The sequence below is a fragment of the Lissotriton vulgaris genome, chromosome 3_2 (assembly GCF_964263255.1).
Source record: "Lissotriton vulgaris chromosome 3_2, aLisVul1.2, whole genome shotgun sequence".
Classification (NCBI taxonomy): Eukaryota; Metazoa; Chordata; class Amphibia; order Caudata; family Salamandridae; genus Lissotriton; species Lissotriton vulgaris.
In genome coordinates, this window is record NC_141690.1 from 6,801,595 (window position 1) to 6,814,790 (window position 13,196).

A 13,196-nucleotide genomic window follows, 5' to 3' on the forward strand; every position below is an offset into this window, starting at 1 on the left:
TTATCCACTAGATTGGCTCCCTAAAGAAGAGATTACTCCCAATGTCTCACTATTGGTTGCTCAACAGGTACTACTATCTTTACCCACAATTACCACTGCTCAAATATAGGAATGCTAGTTTGTACCTTGTGTAGCTATATTCAATCAGCTATACAAGTAGGGAGTTATTGTCATTTAGGCACTATATAGTTTATTTTGTTGTTGTCATTTTCGGTTGTTATATTGTAATGTAATTCGGAATGCAACTTCTGAACAAAATAGTCATATATGTGTTTTGATTTAATTATAAATTAACTATGTTTTTCAGATACTATTGTGGCTCCTGAGTAAGGCGTTTCCAACAACGCCGAAACGCGCGTCGAATAATATTGTTTGCCACTGTTACAGAATTGTTTATATGTACTTTCTATGTATTATATGATTACTGTATATTTTGCTGTTTGTATAATTGATTTATATTCATGCCTTTTTATTCACTGTTTTTATTATGAACATTTATATACGTATTAAATGAAATATAGTTTTTTATAATCACTTGGTTGTGTCTCCTTTATGCAATTTCTCCCTCCCTATGTGTTAATATTATGCCATATTGTTCACACTGTTTATTTCCCTGTACCACGAATTGAATTTCTTAACAGGGGGTCCTTGTTATTTACATTATCAGTTTGTGAACCGGCCATCCATAGGCCTGTGATTCCACACACGGAATTAGGATGTGACCACACTTTGCAAACTCCCAATTATATTTGTAAACTTAAGCTAAGGCCAGAAACAGTGTGTATCACAAACTCCCACAGAGAAATATGAATTTGCTTAACAAAATCCACTATGGAGATAGTGGTGATCACAGCCCATCGGTGTAGACCAGTATTCCAGTCTTCCCTCAGCTCGATGATTGGTTGTTGAATGTGTTCTCATCCATATCAGTCTTCAACCCTCAGAATACGGCGAACCACCTGCATTTGCTAGGGTTAATTTTAAACTTGCTGAAGTCACACCTGGTTCCCACTCACTTACTTACATCATATCAGTTCTGAACACTGCAAGTTAAAGGCTTATCATCCAAAGCAGCAATTTAAGGATATTTAGTCTACAATACTGATGTTTAAACCTCTATACAGGATTTCAGAGATAATGAATCTGAGGCGGTTCGGCATCCTGCTTGTGGACCATGCCATATTTAGGGTCAGCAATGTGACATGAAATTCCACAGGGAACTGCATCTGGTTAATCACACCAACCTGGTTCACATCTTTGAGGGTATTGCTTAAGCTCTGCAGTGTGTAAAAAAAATAAGATTGGGTCAGAGCAAGAACACTTTGCTTTCCCAACACAAATGGCACATTAGTGAGGGATGCATACCATTCTGAGAACTGAAGGCCATGTGCAAGAGGTGGTTATCAGAGGATGCATATCTCCGGTGAGAGCCAGGCCCCATATCAAACTGTTTGTCTGAAGGTCCATTTGGTTGGCACATAAAGCCTTTTTGCAATTATTCTAGGTAGGCTGGTTCTTGTGTTCGCATTTAACCTGACCGCCATGTGGTACTGCCATAAGCATTGCGATGTGGGGCCGTGAAGCCTCTGTGGAGAGGCCACGTGCCTTTGAACTTGGCAGGAACAACAGGGCATGTCCCTGTAGAGTTAAACAAGTAACAAATGAAGGAGGCCCCCTTAACTGTCAGTTCTGGGACAGGGGAGAATAGGTACTTCAAAACAGAAAATTGTAATATTAGCACAGATTAACGAGTAGCTCAACACACTGTAGATAACATAGGAGTCCGCTAAAAAATAAATTAAAAAAACAGCAGAATGTAAACACATCTCGCGGACACGTGATCCCCAGAGAGCCAATCAAATTATAGCTACCTGCCGCCCAATTGTAAGCGCCGGTGTAAAAGAGCAACTTCGACGGCCCCTACCTCCACATATCAATCTATCACAGACCCCGGAAGGACCGTAGCAGTAGGAGCAGGGAGGCCGAATCACAAAACTCAGGTAAGCTCGGCATAACTGACCTCGCCGTTTCTTAGAAACGTAGCAAGAATCCCCGCGATCCCTTTGCTGTAAACTTGACTCGCTATCTAAACCCACCCGAATTAAGGGAAATATGTGATCACACAGGGTACAACCCATTCAGCAGCCGCCAGCACCCTAGGTAAATAAACATGCTTAGCGGTTGGTCGATATAAAGAACTGTTTGTTTCTCACACTTTCACGTCTCTAGAAACACACCGGGCATTGCGGTGCTAATAAATGAAAGAAGCACGCTCGGACACGAGAATATAAGATTCAGGAATTTCATCAACCACGCTCAAGGTTTAAATAAACCAGAACGGATGAGTTTAGGACGTTGTACATGCTTCTTATACATTCAGGGCTTTATAAAACTGGACCCACTAATAACAGACACACAGACAGTGTTTACATAGCTGTAGCTATCACACAAATATATATAACAGCCAAACACGACGACTTTACATCATTAAAAGATGTAACTGCAGAATAGTAGCAGGTTTTCAGCAGTAATTTATAAACTACTCCTCCCTCTTGTTTATCCACAGTGCAAGGAGCAGCGCATTAATATAAGGCAGCGCTTATCAACACCGCGCCAAATGAGAAGGTGGTGTTGACTTGGGGATCCAGTAATTAAATATCTGGGTAAGTTAGATACGATATAAATACAACACAGCCCCCCTCTATTTTCGGAATATCGAGTTAACCTCTAAAAAATAGAGATTGAGCACGTTCTCTTACCAATCTATTTTTCAGCCCTTTGAAATATATATATCGGTGGCTCCTACTACTAACGCAACAACTTCCTTAAAGAAACTATAAGGTAGCTATAACCCACCATTAAGCCCTTCATTTTAGAGAGTTTGCCTAGTCTAACATAGGCTTTTTCAACTCCATTCTTCTACAGGAATTACAACTACCTGCAGACCTGGCAATATGCAGCCCTGTTGAAACCCAAAAGTGTACTTGGGCAGACAGTCTCCCCGGATTTATCGGGATGAGAGCTTTATACAACTAAGGTAATCTAACCCTACTAAATACTTATTTATCTTGGGCGAGAGACATGAGCTACCCACAACTTGGTGAATAATTAGCAACCAAAGTTAAGAGCACCATGAGATGCTAGAATTACTTAAACTTTTTTAATGCAATCATTGCTAGCACTATCGGAGAGATACTATATTACCTATCTCTTGTACCCACTAGCGACATGCCCTGCCTTGTAATTAACATGTCTTTTACAAATACCAATATGTTTACTTAGTTCTGTAAACAGGTCACGGCCAACCACGAATAGAAATAAGGTGTTCGGTCTCAATAATTGTCAGGATGTGTTTTAGGTGGAAAAAGTAGTAGAAAAAATGCCTTGTATATGTACTTGATACCTGTCACACGCAAAAAAAAGTAATTATATGTTTCTTTTTAGAACTTGGTCCTGAAGAAGGTTTTTAATCGTTTCTCCAAAAACCGAAACGCCGCGTCGACCCCTGTTCTTGTAATAAATTGTTGTGTTCATATTCCTTATGAATGAATTTTCTGTTTTGAAGTACACACCACTGTATTTTTTATCTTGTTTTTAATCTAGCTATTGTATAAATTGTTTTTAATTACCTGTGTTTTGCGAATGACTTTTGAAATAAATATCCATTGTTATATTTTTCTAAAAACCTACATGTCCTGTCCTTTTTAGAACTTGATAAAACTAAAGGAAAGTAAGAGCACTTAAAATCTTCGGAATTGTTTGTATCTAGGTGTTGGCTGCCTCACTAGCTAATAGAGCTACGATTAGGTTTTGCATACAACTATGTGTGATTGGTATTTGTAAAAACATAAGTTTTGGGCACCTACAAGGTCATACCACCCAATCAGGGTCAACTGTGGGACTTCTTTGCCTGATCACCTGTAGAGTTAAAATCTGTCTGGTTCCATAAATGCCAGAGTGGACGAAAACAGCTGACTGTGCCTTGCAGCTCACGAGTGGCTTCTCCATCTGGAGATTGCCCAAGGACTCTTTGAGCATTTGTGAGAGCTTTGGTTAGATCTGTTCGTCTCAGAAGAATACGAGCATCGTCAGTATTTTTGAGAATTTGATATTTAGTGGCGGCTATTGTTCAGCATTTCTCTTTGCGAGTTTAGTTTAGGGCTCCTTTAATCATTAACGCCCATGCCACTTCTGGCAAGAGTTTTACAATAGGTCAGGAATAACTGGGCAGGTCATTCTTGAGGACCTGAAATGGGTATGGACTCTGGTACCTCGAACCGCTGCCAATAAACAGATCCTCCAATCAGACTGCCACTTAAGGAGGATCTTCTGTCGCAGCAGCAAAGGGGTTCAACCATCATAACAAAGTCTATCAAGTTATTCTGGCAGCCAGTCATTCTGCCACAAAGTCAGTATATGACTGTGTGGTGTCCTGAATGTCAGAGGCCTGCATTCCTATTGTTCCTGAATGTAGACTTGGTTTCTGGGCAATGAGTTGAACTGCTTGTGTGGCAGTCGAGCTTTGTGTCAGACTGGATGGGGTCTCATTCACGCTTGCTCTTCAATAAACCTTCTTCAACATCTACCTGTGTCCTCTACTCACTCTTTTCTGAAGAGTCACCTCCACATATTTCCAAAGGAAAAATAATTGTACATATAACAAATGGGTTGTTAACCACCTATCTGCCTCTATGTCAGATTTTGTCTCATTAATCCTTTTCTTTGGCCATCCAAGGTTCTTCCCTGAGAACTTTGAATGTCTACTTTTTGGCCCTTGTATCTTTACTTCGGCTGCACCACCAGCCATCTCTTTATAAGTGCCCTTTTTGCGCATAGATTTTTAAATGTGTAAAATCAGTATTTTTTTTTCTCCACCTTTAATATGCCTTAGTGGGACCTTATTTTTATTGTCAATTTCTGGATATCCACACCTTTGTTAAACAACTTTGCAAATTTCTTATGTTTGCTCACTATAAAATGAGCTCTTTTACTGACAATAAAACATGCAAGAGGGATGAGTGAGCTGCAGACAGCTAACTTTGTAGAGAAAGTGGTGCTACACACAATGTAAGTTATTTATTCAAAAGGTGGTAACACATTGTCAAATTGAACGCTCATTTACTATGCCCACTTTCTATGCACCTCCACTCCGTTCAAAGGTAGAGTGACGTTTCAACTGTCTGTAACCTACACTTGCATAGTCTATCTAAATTACAAGAAAAATGTTCCATGGGGAATCAACAACTCTAATTAGGGTACGCTGGAGCAAAGAAGGGGACGGACATTCTAAATGAAGACCTTGTCCTGCAGGGTCATCCTCTATATCAAGATTGGTTACACCTTAGCGTAGAAACAACCTTATAATGGTCTTATAGACCATTCTGCCAGGGCAAAGGCAGCCACCACAGCTCTCAAGCAGTGTTCTCATTACAGAATACTACCCTACAGAATACGACCATCCAAGCACAGAGCCAAGGCACACTATTTCCTGGATTCTCATGTTTTCACAGATGGCCTGTTTGTCTGGTATGTTTTGCATGATTTATTGTTCTAAACTTTACATGGTCCCAACTCCGTGGAAGGTATTACTTGGGTATCTGTTCAAAGGTAAGTCATCTCTCAGCACTCTATCTCGATCATAAAGGTAACGCATTATCTGGTAGATATGATCTTCCTGCACATTCCTTACTGACCCACTTTTTCTCCTCAGCACAGAGGATTTTTTGTGTCAAGGGCAATTCCCTTTAGGGCCATAGCTGTATAGGGTAATACTCCAGGCAGTCAATTCATGGCTATGCGTTTATGGCATGTAAAGTAGTCCACGTAGATGGAGTTTCAGTAGTCCAGGCAGCTATTGATGAGGGCTTGGATGATGGTGCGTCTGGTGTTGATGGGGAGACATTTGAATATTTTCCGGAGCACTGAGATAGGCGGAAAAGAGTGGTGGCTTTATACTTAAAGCAAATCTCACAATGATGGTGCACAATAATCCTAAGACTTCACGCAAAGTACACTGGCAGCACCTCTTGGGACACAGGATTTCCATTATCAATAATCTTCATAATCAAGCATGACGTCCGGTATGTGAAAGTTAATGAATCTCTAGGTAGTTCATGTTTCTGCCATATTATGCATTACAGAAGGTAAGAAACTTGTCCTTTATGTTGGTTGTTTTCAATGTGCCCCATTTTATTTTTTATTTGCGGTTTTTGTAAAGCGCAACACTCGTCCCGTGGGATATCACGGCGCTGTAAACCAAGGTAGCTGCTGAGGTGTATGCTGAGAGATTTACGGATTAGGGAAGAGATGCGTTTTTAGTTTCCTTCGGAACTGGAGTCATTCCACCTTTTTGCTGCAAGGTAGGAAAAGGAGCGTCCGCCTGTTCTGATATTGTAGATGCGTTTAGATTTAGCCAGGGCTGATTGGCATGATCGTAGGTTCCTGTTGGGTACATAGAATTCGATCTTCCCTTGGAGTATCGTGGGGCCAGTTCTATGTAAGGCCCTGTGAGCATGACCAAGTAATTTGAAGACAGCCCTCTGGCGCATCGGGAGCCAGTGAAGTTTTTTTAAGCACTCTTTTGCAGAGTCTCGTTTACCTTTGTTGAGGATGAGTTTGGCCGCCTGGTTTTGCAGAATCTGTAAGCGGGAGAATAACTGCTCACTCATCCCATTGAATAGTGCGTTGCCATAGTCCAGGCGACTGACTAGTAGGGCCTGAGTGACAGACCGTCTGCAATCCAGGGGTATCCAGGGGAATATTTTGGCGAGAAGTTTTAATATAGCAAAACCCTTGCCACAGAGAGATCGGACATGGTCCTTCATGGAAAGTGCGTCATCCATGATGATTCCCAAATTCCTGGCATGTTGTTTAGGGGTGGGGGCCATTCCCAGTGAAGGTGGCCACCATGTGGCGTCCCACACATGTTTTGCTCCCCCAAACAGGAGGATATCCGATTTGCCAGCATTCAGTTTCAGGAAATGCTTGTGCATCCATTGTGCCATTTCTGACAGGCAGTTGTGTAGTTTGGTTTTGGTTACCTCGGGTCCTTCGTCCATGGCCACCATCAGCTGCGTGTCGTCTGCGTAGGAGCAGATGCCAATGCCCCACTTCCTTCCAATGTCGGCTAAAGATGAAATATAGACATTGAAAAGGGTGGGGCTCAGGGAGGCGCCCTGTGGCACCCCGCAGCCGATGGGGTTAGGTCTGGAGTGGAACTGTCCCATGTGTACTGCCTGGGTACGGTTAGTCAAGAAGGAGTGTAACCAGTTCAGTGCTGCAGATTGAACTCCCTTGCTCCGGAGTATGTTTAGCAGGCAATCGTGGGAAACCGTATCAAACGCCGCTGACAGGTCGAGCAGTATCAGTGCCACCGCTCCACCTTGATCGGTGGAAGATCTGATACTGTCCGACACTGCCAGCAATGTTGCTTCGGTGCTATTGTTGGCTCTGAACCCAGTCTGGGAGGGGTCCAGAAGGGAATTGCTTTCGAGATACCTGGTCAGCTGTATATTGACCAGTTTCTCCAAGGCTTTAGAGAGATAGGGAAGCTGGGAGATGGGTCTATAATTCTCTGGGCTGAGAATATCAGTTCCCGCTTTCTTCAGAAGGGGGGTCACAGAGGCATGTTTCCAAGCATCAGGGAAGGTGGCTGTGGTTAATGATTTATTGAACAGTTGAGTGATTAAGGGGCAGAGCGTGGGTCGTTTTTGAGAACACAAAGTGGGGGCAGGGATCTGAGGGGGATCCGGATTTAATTGTGTTCAAGGCTGCTAAGACCTCGTCTGTAGAGTGGCTCAAAGCTGGTGAGACGGGGTCCAGTTCCTAAGTCAGGTGGATCTGTGGACACTTCTGATGACGTGACAGTTTTAGGTGGGTTGTCTGAGTGGCTGATGTTTTGAGGGGTGAAGGTGGAGTATATTTTCTTGATTTTGTCCGAGAAGAACGTGCTGATACGTTCACAGGCCTCAGTCGAGGGGGTGAGTGTTTGTGAGGTGCTAGAAGGTTTGCTGAGCTCCTTCACTATTTTAAATAGTTCTTTCGCTGAATTGCAGTTATCTTGAATGCACTGTGTAAAGTAGTCCCTTTTTGCCTGTTTGATGGCGAGAATATACTGCTTCCGTTTGTGGACATAGTTTTGTCTCGCTTCACTGTCTTTGGACTGCCTCCATAGGTGTTCTTTTTTTTGGCATTCCTTTTTGAGGTTTTTTAGACAGGGAGTATACCATTTCTCGGTTATGGTTTTTGTCCTAGCTTTCCGTAACGGAGCTAGTTTGTTTAATATTTGCAGTATACCCTCATCTAGTAGGGCGACGTCGTTGCAAATTGGGGAATCCTCTGATAATGTAACCTTGTCTTTTGGGAAATTTATCTCGAAGTTGGATTCATTAATTAGCCTCCATGCTCGTTTGGAGATATGAGGGGCAGTCTTAGGTTTTGAAGGTCTACTGGGAAGGGTGAGTGAGAAGGATATAAGTAAGTGGTTGACCAGGGTAGTGGGTTGGCCTCTTTTAAAGTAGTGGATTCGATGTTGGTGAATAGTAGATCTAGTGTGTGCCCGGCAGAGTGCGTGGGGCCCACAATCCATTGCTTGAGTTGGAGAATTTCCATGTCGGATTTCAGTTGGGAGGTTCCCGGGGCATCCATTTTTTCATAATGGATATTAAAGTCGCCGACTATCATATAGTTTTTGTATTTTAGACACAGTGGCAGGAGTTGATTTAAAAGTTTAGCACCAAGGTTGGCTTGTTGTCCAGGGGGGGTGTAAAGCACTGCACCAGCTAGAATAGTAAGACCATCTAGAAGTACTTTGAAAGGCAAGATCTCATGTTCAATGTGGGCAGTCGTCGGTTCGGCCAGACATGTTAGATGATCCCTGAATATTACAGCAACCCCTCCTCCTCTTCTTTTACCAGCCCTGTCTTGTGAAATGATGTTATAGTTTTAATAATACTTTTTATTTTGCATTAAAATATATGTATTGCTTAAGATGCACCAGGGAAAGACGGGTTACAGCTGTAACTGCATTAACATGCTTTGCTTTTGTACATAGCTATTTTTTCTTTCTTTCAAACGCTATGTAGATTTAGGCGAATAATTTTTTTATCCGACTAAACTACCAACATAGTTAGAATAGAAGAATGTTGAAGCTCGCTTCATTTGCCATTGTTCTTAGGTGAGTCTTAAGTCTTGGTCAAAACGAACACTAATGCAACAACTGTGCTTTTATTGCTTATGATGCACTAAGAAAAGAAGGTTTATAGCACTACCTGCCTCAACAATCTAAGTTTTTGTACATTGCTATTGGATCGCTCACAGACCATGTAGATTTAGTGGCTGTATTATATTAACAGACTGCAATGACAATATAGTAAACAAAGAAGAATGTTGCAGCATGTTTTACTTGCTGTTGTTCTTATGCAAGTCTAAACTCCGGGGAAAACAATAATTCAACAAGTGTCTCTTTGATAATAAAGGATGATTGATTATACCATTGCTGCACGTTGTCAAAACATCTGCGGAAAGTGATTTTCTCCATGCAGTTATTTAATTAATGCATCAAAGGCAATACATAGTCAAACCATATTAACTGAATTATCAAACGTTTACAAAAATATTTACACTCAAAGAAAATTGTGTTCAGCTAATTGAAGATTAATAATAAAATGTATATTTACATAAATACGATTAAATATGTGCACCACAAACACAGATATTCTTTATAACATTTTGAAAATACTTTCTATGCATCTTAAAATTTCACATGTAAATGGAAAATATAACATGGTTTAATGGTATTATACACCAGCTTACTTGTCCAGCATATACCCATGGTGAGAGAAGATGTGGATCTTCTCTCTGACATCAGTACATGCTAGTAGTGGGATATACTGACCACCTCATGCTCCTGCAGCCTCATTATCACATCTTGAAAAGGGATCCTGGAACAAGGTCACCATAGGGGATCCATTCCCTGCCTATTAGCTCACAATTACACCTAGGGGCCCATTAGGATCGCGGACGGACTTGCGTCCGTCCGCGACCCCTGAGTAGGAGGGAACCTCCGCATAGCCTGCGGAGTTTCCTCCTGTGAAATTAGGATTTGACCGCCACCCTGGCGGTCACATCCTCCATTTTTACCATTGCGGCAGGTGCGGCTTCAAGCTGCACCCGTCGCAATGGTAAAAATGCATACATTGCATTTCTATGCAGAAAGCGGCAGGCAACGTGCGGTGCCTGCCGATTTCTGCATACAAATACAGGGGAGTACCATAGGTAACCCCCATGTGCACCCCCCACACCCAGGGTGCCCGCAACGGGCCCCGCAGTGAAGTTCCACATGCTTTTCCACGGCAGAAAACCAGCTGCGGAAAAGCATTTTTTTAAACACATCCTAATATGGCTGGCGGTGTCTGAGAGACACCGCCACCATATTAGAGCTTTTCCGCCGCGGTTTTAAGCCAACCGCGGCGGAAAAACCGCGGACTGAAACCAGGACCCACCAGCCATCCTAATGTGGCGGTGGGTCTTTGGTGGGTCCGCAACGGATTTTCCGCATCCTCCGGGACGGCGGTGGCTTCCACAGGCCCAGAGGATGCGGAAAATCCGCAATCCTAATGAGCCCCTAAGTGTGCAACACCTTGCCTTGGAAGCGCTGACCCACACCGACTGGAAGCTTATTACCCACATACTGAATGCTGCACAGCTGATATTAATATAGTTGAAAAAGACAACTGCCCTCCAGATAACTTAATGTTTCACCGCCCATGGGCTGTGATGGCAATGCAACAACTCCCACAACTTACTTCGCATAGAAGTTACATTTCATTAGGTTTGGCACCCACTATCTCACCTTCTTGGAGTTCACCTGTTTCAACACAGCGAAGCTTGTAGCATTTCAGATTTTTAATAACTTTTCATCCATGCTTAGCTTCAATCGCAAACCCATGTTCCCATCTACCATAAGCATCAACCCTGCGTGCTCTATTGCACGACTTTGCTCATATTGTGGAACTGTATGTTGGCAACATTGAATTGACCAGAGAGCTTATGAAGATTCCCTCCCCCCCCCCGGACACCCCTAGGCAGCTGGCAATTAGGACTTGGTGGAATGTGTTTATTAGGACCTGCTCTACAGATAACAGCTGACACTTGAGAGTTGTCATGCTGACTTCAGTGTCTCACAGAGCCTCCACCTGTTAATGGTGTCCCACTGTCTACATCTGGAAGCATTTGAAGGCATGTGGACTATGGTTCCATTTCTCTTTCACCCATGGAAACTAGGGTCACCTCTGCCCGTCAACCCCAAAAGTAACGGTGGCTACCTCCTTCACGAGCACTAGACTCGACAACCCAGGTGTCTACCCACAGGTAGAGGGGTGTGCCCTGATGGGACATTTGCGTTCACCTTGGTGTGCCCATATTTGTAGCACTCTGTACATTGGGGTGCAACCCTCCTTTACCTATGGTTAAGGAACCCATTTTAAGATCAGTCTCGGACTGGTTACCACTACTCCCATTGGAGTTATTTTAGGGCCTTTTGAGCAATCCTTTATTTTAGGTTTTTTTCCTCTCTTTATTTTGTTAGAAACCCTGAGCACCTGTGGATGTTACCCCAATATACCTTATTTTACCTTTAAACTTAAATATATTTTTTAGCTAATGTAACTCACCTTTAGGGACGGGAATTCTATGTAATATCTGTGTACTAATTAAATTGGCTTTTAAATTTAATTTTAAATTATTAAACATAAATTTTTTAAAACCCAGCATTAACAAATTTAGGGACGAAGTGGAAATAATATTAGGGTACGGAGATGAAATTGTATTAATACCGAGGTCTAACTTTTAATTGCCGAGTACTAATTACTAGGGGCACAATTACGATGTCAGGCACCACTATTACAATGAAACCGCAACAGGTGCAGTCACATTCTCTGGCTCCTCTATGGGAGCTTGTGTTACACCCGTAAACTGGGCAGAACACAAAATACCAATAAAAGATTGTGTTAATTTGTGCACTCCTTGGCAGGCACCTCAAGGTGGGAGGCCGCAAGTACAAGGGGGCCTCCAAACTCGCTTTCCATCATGCTTACCATGTCAGAAAGACTGTGGGAAACCAAGCATCCTAATCCTAAATGTGAAACACCTTCCTATGGGACTACAGGCTGGTCTCTGAATGGCTGATGGGCTCCTGGAGCCTGTCGCAATCCAGCTGTAATGACAGGTCAGTGTCAATTCTGACCGGCTGTATGGTAAGCAGCTGGTCAGAAATGAAATGGGCTACCTCGGTTGTAAAGCCTCTGAACTAAGGTCGGAGGGTTTACAATAGAGATTGTCATAGGCCCCTTGGTCTCTAAATACATTTTATTTTAGCATTAAATTTCAATAAAGTTTAATAGCACTGCTAGATTCACCTTTAGTGACAGGATATAGGGGTAATGGGCGGGGTATTCTATTAATACCCAGTTAATACTTAATTTTTACCTACTAACTGAAATGCATTTTAGAGGGAAAAATGAATACAACAGTAAGATTTCAAGAGACATTTAAATTTTAAAACCACAATAATTATGAATAAATAATAATTACAGCGATACACTTTATTTTAGAGTGAGTAACAGGAAACAAAAAAAAAACACTTTTTGATTGTTTTATTTGCAATTACTCAATTACTTGATAAATTGGCAGTTTGCTAAAATAGATACTTGTACAAGCCTTTATTACAATAAATATATATATTTTTTTAAATGGTAGTAGTTTCCCATGCGTTTCAATGGTGATAATGGTCCTTTTTTCCGTTGGTACGCAAAGTCAGTCTCTCGCTCAGTGACGACTGGGAAACTGACCTTGTTGTTGCATATACAGATTGATACACCCAAGACAGTATAAGGGAAAACCAGAAATCACTTTTCAAATGTTTACTGTAAACTTTCCACTTATGGAAACAAAGGGGGCTACAATTGGTAGATAAATATGAAATAAAAATTTTACTTATGAAACCAGAACAATGAGCAACGCAGATATTTATATTATTGTAAACACATTAAGATTCTACCTCCTACATATCACGATTTTCGTATTCGGTACTCAGAGAGCATAATGGGGTTATACCTCTGCATTTAATACTCAAAAGATTATTAATAACTACATTGGAACCCTTACAGCTTTAGTAAGGTTGCCTCTTCTGTTTGACA